This window comes from Coptis chinensis, chromosome 4 (assembly GCF_015680905.1).
Source record: "Coptis chinensis isolate HL-2020 chromosome 4, ASM1568090v1, whole genome shotgun sequence".
NCBI lineage: Eukaryota > Viridiplantae > Streptophyta > Magnoliopsida > Ranunculales > Ranunculaceae > Coptis > Coptis chinensis.
This window is the reverse complement of record NC_141459.1, coordinates 94,828,015-94,835,552: the sequence shown is the minus strand read 5'-3', so window position 1 is coordinate 94,835,552 and position 7,538 is coordinate 94,828,015. Positions and strand designations below refer to the sequence as shown.

The window sequence follows — 7,538 nt, the reverse complement described above, 5'->3', positions numbered from 1 at the left end:
TGATGATTGTGTGATAGACCTTGTGGTTCCTCTGTGTAGAAGATTGACGAAAATCTTTCTTTCTAACAGTATAATAGTATCTGATGTGCCCTTTACCACCACAGTAACGATAATAGATATCTAGCTGACTGCGCTCAAGGTGGGCGGTAGACTGGTTCACATACTTCTCTCATTCGACAATGATGGTGTAGAAGAGGCTTCAACAAGGGCAATGCTTCTTATCAATATGGTCCACTTTCTGCTTCAGAAGACTCATTTCAGTTTCTAGATTCTGTTGTTTTTCCAAAACTTCTTTAAGCTGATTCTCTAGTAACTAATTTTTCTTGGCAGAAGTCTGTTGTTCATCCTGAAATGTAGAGTTCATCTTCTCAAGGTATGATACTCTCTCTGCCAATTTTCCATTATGCTCACTTAAATCCTAAATTTTCTGCAGAGATTCCAAGAACATGGCTAGCAACGCCTCCGTGGTGGGGTTCTCAAGTTCATCATAGTTCTCTGTAAATTGAACACTCTCAATTTTATCTTTGAATGGGAAGGATTCTTATATCATGCTATCAAGGAAGTACACCTCTTCACTTTCGGCGTCATCACAATCCTTATGCAACAGGTGAAAGATATTTATGTCCATGGACATCTTACCAAAGTTGATCTTCATTTCACCATTATGACAATTTATCAAAGTTTTTGCGGTAGCGAGGAAAGGTCGGCCTAGAATAATTGGAATTTTATCAAAGGCCTCTGGAGTGTCTATCACAATGAAATCCACTAGATAGTAGAAATCGGCTACTTGAACAAGAACATCCTCAACTATGCCTCTGGGAATCTTGGTTGAACGGTCAACCAACTTCAATTTGACTTGTGTAGGCTTTAGGTTCTCCAAGTCCAACGCTTGGTACACATGATATGGAAAGAGATTAACACTGGCACCAAGGTCTAAAAGAGAATTACCTGTGAATTTTTCTCCTATCTTGCATGATATTGTAGGACTTCCTAGATCTTTGAGCTTGACTAGAGCTTGCTGATGGATAACATATGTTGTTTATCCAGCTAGAAACGCTTGCTTTGGAACATGAGTACTTCTCTCTATGTTGCATGCATCTTTCAAGAATTTGGCATATGATGGCATCTGCTTGATGGCTGTGAGAAAGGGGATATTGATTTTATCTTTCTCAAATGCCTCCTTCATCTCTAAAAATTTCTTGTCCTTTTTACTTTAAGCAAAAAACATAGAAAAAGGTTCCTTCGGTACAAACACATCAGCATGTGTCTGCTCTTCTTTCTCTTCGGCATTCTTGCATATCTTGTCTTGGTCATCTTGACAAATGGGAGTGGAAAGGATTTCCCCCACTTCCCTTTGAACTTCATTTGAAATCTTGACCGATTGCTCTGTAGCAATGTTATCATGAGAAGGTAAGTCATCCTTCTTGTCTATCTTCAATCCTGATCTAAGAGTAGTAACTAAGCTGACATGATCATGGAGGTGATCAGTACTAGAAGTTGTTCCAATGTGGCATACATCTTCACTCCTCAATATTGGTTCCAATAAGCTAGGTTGAGTGGCTTGTGTCTTTACAGACAAAGCAGTGGTGAGTTGGTCGACCTTAGCTTCTAGAGACTCCATTCTAGAACATTGACTTGCCTGAGATTGTTGGAGATTGAAAGGCGAGACTGTGCAGTAAGCTCTAGAACACTTTCAAACTTTTGATTTTTCTGTGATAGCAAAGTAATAGCATTCTCCAAGTTGGCAGGTGTGGCATAATTTCTCCTAAGATCAGGCACTAACTCTCCACTTGTATTGGAATTCTGCTGAGAGTATAATTGCTGTTGAGGAACCAATTGTGAAGCTTGACTTATCTGTGGAATATAACTTTGATCTTGAAAACCTGGGGGTCCAGCGTTCTATCTCCAATAATTGCCTTGAAAGTTATTACCACCTTGGTTGGGCCTCTGAAATGAGTTCATATTGTACTCTCCAACTGATGCATGTTGATAGTAACCAGGACATTCTAGAGTTACATGGGAAGTGTCCGAACAAACTTCACAGTATCGGCTAGCTTGCATGACTAGGAGAGATTTTGTTTGAGACTTGTTAATCTTGGAGGGATTCATGGAGAACTGGTTGAATTTCTTATTCAGAGTTTCAATGTTGGTGGCTAGGCTGGCCAATGTAGACTTCAGTTCTTGATATGCTTGTTCATGTGCTTGGTAACCAAATTGCTTTGGCTCCCCCTCCATGCTAACGACATCCTCATTGCTAGTAGTCCATTGTTGTGTTTCTTCAGCTAAATTCTTGAGAAAATTGTAAGCTTCCTCTCCATCCATTGATGTAAATTTGCCTTTGTGCATTGACTGTATCATCTGCTTGTTCATCATCGAGAGTCCTCGATAGAAAAAATGAGCAAGTGTGTCATAACCATGATGTGGACATGAGACTAGCAGATTATTGAATTTCTCCCAGCTTTGATGATATTCTTCAATCACCTTCCCTTTGAAATTGATGATGGCTTATTGCATGGCATCTGTCTTCTAGGGTGGGTAGAACTTGTTCATAAACTTTGTTCTCAACTTCTCCCAGTTGTCTATTAAATTGATCGGCTGTGCAGTTAACCATTCATATATTTTACCTTAGAGTGAGAGTGGGAATAGAATGATCTTGATACTCTCATCCCTGATATTCTGGTTCTTGAAAGTTCTGAGGACTGATAGAAATTTGTTTATATGAACATATGGCTGAACATTGTCTGAAGCATTGAACTTTGGAAGCATAGAGATTACTGATGCTTTAAGTTCAAGCTAGTTAGATTCTGTCTCTGGAAAACAATACTGCTTGGTGGGTCTCCAATGATTGGCGAATAGAAATCGCTTAGCTTCTTCCTCTGTTGTGCTTGCATGGGTGGGATAGCTTCAGGATTATTCAGGTTTACAACACCTCCATCATTGCACGCGGCCATTGTATCAATCCTCTCTAGTATTCTTGCTATGCGAAGATGATGAAAACTATCTTACTATGCTTGAATGCAATTAAACTAATATGCAACTATTCTAAATTATACTAATATGCAAAACTACTTTCCTTCAACTAGGTTGGACTTTGCAGCTAGTATCTCGCCCGTTGTCTAAAGCTATCTCTTCTAGGGTTATGGTGAATCACCTGGATTGCTTAAGTACCACGGCCCACAGACGATAGTCCGTTTGTCAAGATTCAGACAAGAAACACTAGAGTTTGATGTTTCACTGTGTTGGCCTTACAACTTCAATTGTTGAAAAGGTCCTAAATGCAATTATACTAGAAAGCAATAAAACTAAACTACGATGTAACTATACTAAGAATGAAATAAAAAGAATGAAGATTTGACTAACCTGGATGGTAGATCTTGTCTTCGAGATGTCCTTCAAGCTTCTCTCTTTCTCAAAAGGATGGATGATGCGGCTAAAATTACCTCAAGATCCAAAATTCTAATCTTGAAAGAAAACATTAAACATAAATAACTTAAAACGGCACCGGCGCCATTTGACACGCGCTCTTTTTGTGTTTATTGGTGGTATGGTATATGTATGATGTAGATAGATGATGGTTGTTGAAAACAATATAAGCGTATAAAAACCTAATTATCCCTCAATAAGTAAAGGATGAGTAGGGTATCGTTCCACTTTTAAGTGTATGTTATGTGAAGGACAGGACTAAAAAAGGGGTTTGAGGGATTAAAAACTATTATTGTAGAGATTTTAGATTCTAATGCTAAACTAAACTAAACTAACTAAACTATTGAGAATTTATAAGAGAGGGAATTCAAGATATTAGAATCCACTAATACTTTTGATTCAATGACCTTTTGCTTCATGGTTGTTCTCACAAGTAGACTACAATTAGGTAATCGAGCGAGTGTCGATGCCTTCTTGGACGAAATATCGTTAATGAATAATTCTATTTAAAGGTGTTCCTATGTTCATACTATTAATATCTTCTTTCCTTTTATGTAAGCTTGGGCAGCTATTCAATGAATCACCATCTAAGGCAAACACAATGAATACTTCCCTTACTCTAAAACACTACACAACTAGAAGAAAAATAGAGAATAATAATATAATATTCAATTACAATAAATAAAACCCTATTCTAGCATTATATTCAACTGCAATAAATAAAAGCATGTTACTAGCAAATATTCAATTGCAATAAATAAAACCCTAAACTAGCATGATATTTGATTATAATAAATAAAAACCTTAATCTATACTTCGAACCTTAAACTAGCAAATATTCAATTACAATAAATAAAACCCTAAACTAGCATGATATTCGATTGCAATAAATAAAAACCTTAATCTATACTTCCATCCCCTGGTCTGGACAATGGAACTAATAACTAAAAACATAAAGAACTAACCTGATTGAAGAACACCATGAACCAGAAGAATCATTAAATCTTAAGCACCGGCTTCATCTCCTCCCTTGAAGGAGAAGATTAGCCTTCCATAAAGAAGGAAGAACACACTAAGAACGAGAAGAAGAAGAGTCAAGAACATAAGACTAGAAAGACTAATTTATTATGACTCAGCCTAGTTAAAACCGATCTTTTATTATTAATCTATCTCAAGTTCAAGTTCGAGAGAAAGAGTATAAGTGAATTGGCCAATTACATGAGGCACTTAGGTCCTCTATTTATAGGGGTTACAATGAGTTATAGAAGCATTCCAAACCACCATTTGTTTCCTAATACAAATCAACTTCTTTCAGAGTCCAACTTCGTCTCCAAAACTAAGAAGGAATTGGCTACAGTGTCGTTTCATGCGTCTGGACTCATGATCCATGCGTCCCAGACGCGAGAATTGAGTCTAGACTCACGATCCATGAGTCTCAGACGCGGAAGTCTATTTTCCCTCTTTTGCTCCATCCTTCTATCCTCTTTTGCGGGCTTTGGTCCAAGCAACAAATCCTTTGGCCTTGGGCTTTCAAATAGGCTTTAAAATAGGTCGAAGTTGCATCTTTAATAGCTTCAATTCCTTGGCCTTCTCCATGATTGTCCACGAGCTTCCCATGTCATCTTTAATGCTCTAAATTGCTTCGTTTTATCCCTTTTTCTCTAATATTCTACAAAACTCTCTTTTTCACCTATAGAATCATAAAACATAACTTATAAATACTATTAGTCCACTAAGATAGCTAAACAAGAGGCATAATCGAGAGTTAAATTGCACTTTTTGAGCACTTATCAAATATTGCTTTTGAATATGATTCCAGAACTAGTTGTTGTGAGTCAGCAAGAGATCGTGTTTTTCAAAAGGTATGTTTCCTTGGGTGAATGGAAACACATCATTCTCATTAATCAATTTTGATTAGGTCGTATTTGCCTATCATTTTTTTCCCGATTAATACACTCATCAAATTTATTACAATGTTTGGTAATCTGTAGTTCAAAAGATAGTCTCAGTGCTCTGGTTGTTTGTGTGAACTCAAAATGGTATCTTTGTCCCTTAGTATTTGCTGACTCTCTTATTTGAAGTTGGTTTTCCTATTTTCTTCAGACAATAGAAAATGGCAGACGCCGAGGACATTCAGCCTCTTGTTTGTGACAATGGAATAGGAATGGTCAAGGTAAAAGACTATTGTTGCTTATTAGATAGTCCTCATTCCTGAACATCGGTTGTTATATTATTTTTCTTGGGGAAAGCTGAGGTATTGGAGTCCCCTATTTTCGCTAGCTTTTTGCAAATATTTGTACCTACATGTGTTTTGGCCTATTCTTGATTGGGAAGGTTTCTGGACGCCTTTCTTTGATATTTTTTTCGTTGAATATTTGATCTTACACCAGTTTAGCTGGAACCTTTGATTTAGGTTGGATTTGTTGGGGATGATGCTCTAAGGGCTGTTTTTCCTAGCATCGTTGGACGCCCTCGCAACACTGGTGTGATGGTTGGTATGGGCCAGGAAGATGCTTATGTCGGGGACGAGGCTCAATACAAGCGTGGTATTTTGACACTAAAATATCCTATTGAACATGGGATTGTAAGCAACTGGGATGACATGGAGAAAATCTGGCATCACACCTTTTATAACAAGCTTCGGATGGCACCTGAAGAGCATCTTGTTCTTCTCATTGAAGCACCCCTTAACCCCAAGGCTAACCGTGAAAAGATGACCAAAATCATGTTTGAGACTTTCAATGCTCCTGCCATGTATGTTGCTATCCGTCCAGGCTGTTCTTTCTCTTTATGCCAGTGGTAGAACAACTGGTAAGCAACTAAATCGATTTCTTGTGTCATTCTCTCTATGTTATGTCTTTGGTTTAGCAGTGTAATGTCTTAGTTATCGATCTGAAGTTCAGAAGGAAATGATTGAAGTAACAGTTACTGATGGTCCAACAGGAAAAGCTCAAGTGTGCTTGGATTGGTGTTGCTCCAAGCAGCATGAAGATCAGGGTTATGGCTCCTCCTGAGAGGAAGTACATCGTGTGGATTGGAGGTTCTATTTTGGCATCTCTCAGCACTTTCTAGCAGGTACTGTCTCTTTCATTTTTACATCACAACTACCGGTGGACGGTGTTTTACAAGTAAATGTTGAATTTCTTGTAGATGTGGATTGCAAAAAGCCAAGTATGATGAATCTGGGCCATCAATTGTTCATAGGAAGTACTTCTAATAATGCACTGGTAGCAAATGGATGAAGGACAACTTAACTTCCTTAGTCCTGGAAAATTGTTTGTTTGTTTTTGGTTTAGTTTCCTTTTTCTTTTTCTACCTTTTCCTCTTAAACATGGTTATGGCCCCAGGAATCAAAGGGTATTCTTCTATTATTATTTCTCTGCAGAAGTTCATGTACGCAAATTGGTTTGGTTTGGGTTGAATTGGGGAGTTCGTCAGTATGTTAAGATTCTTGTTGTCAATTAAAACCATCATTTCATTCACACTTTTCATTCACCAGATAACAATTTGGAACTTGTATGTCAAACCATATGATATTTTTACGAGAAACATAGTGTGAAAGGAAAGGATGATAACAAAAATGGATAGGTATGATACTCGGTCTTGCGTAGTTGTTGTGACAAAATTGTAATACAACTTTGTCAGGCCTACGAGACTACGAACCATGATCATGACAGCTTTCCAAATTGTCTTTGTACACATTTAAGTACAGAATACAGAGTATATGTCATCAGGCACACTAGTTTTGTGACTGTTTTAAAATATTATTTGTAACTGTTGTGTTCGAAACAGTCACAAATGGCAGAAATGGGCTTTTGTGACTGTTTTGAAATGGTTTTTGTGACTATCGACTCTAGAACTGTCACAAATCTTTTTTTCTAGAGAAGGCCACATATGTGGAGGATTATTTGTAACTATTCCCCTAAAACAGTTAAACAATTACATACTGCGCCCCTCCCTTTATGTGACGTCTTAATAACACTACACAATAACAGGCTATTTGCAACGGCAAAAAACCGTTGCTAATAATTTTCGCAACGCTTTTTAAGCGTTGCAAATATGGCATGGGTAAAATGTTGGAAATGTTTGCAACGATTAATAAGCGTTGCAAATAG

At 37.6% G+C, this 7,538-nt stretch overlaps 1 pseudogene; it reads left to right on the top strand.

Moving 5' to 3' along the window:
- The first annotated feature begins 5,536 nt into the window (after positions 1-5,536).
- On the top strand, positions 5,537-6,437 carry LOC147505843 (actin-1 pseudogene; annotated as a pseudogene).
- Positions 6,438-7,538: the final 1,101 nt, after the last annotated feature.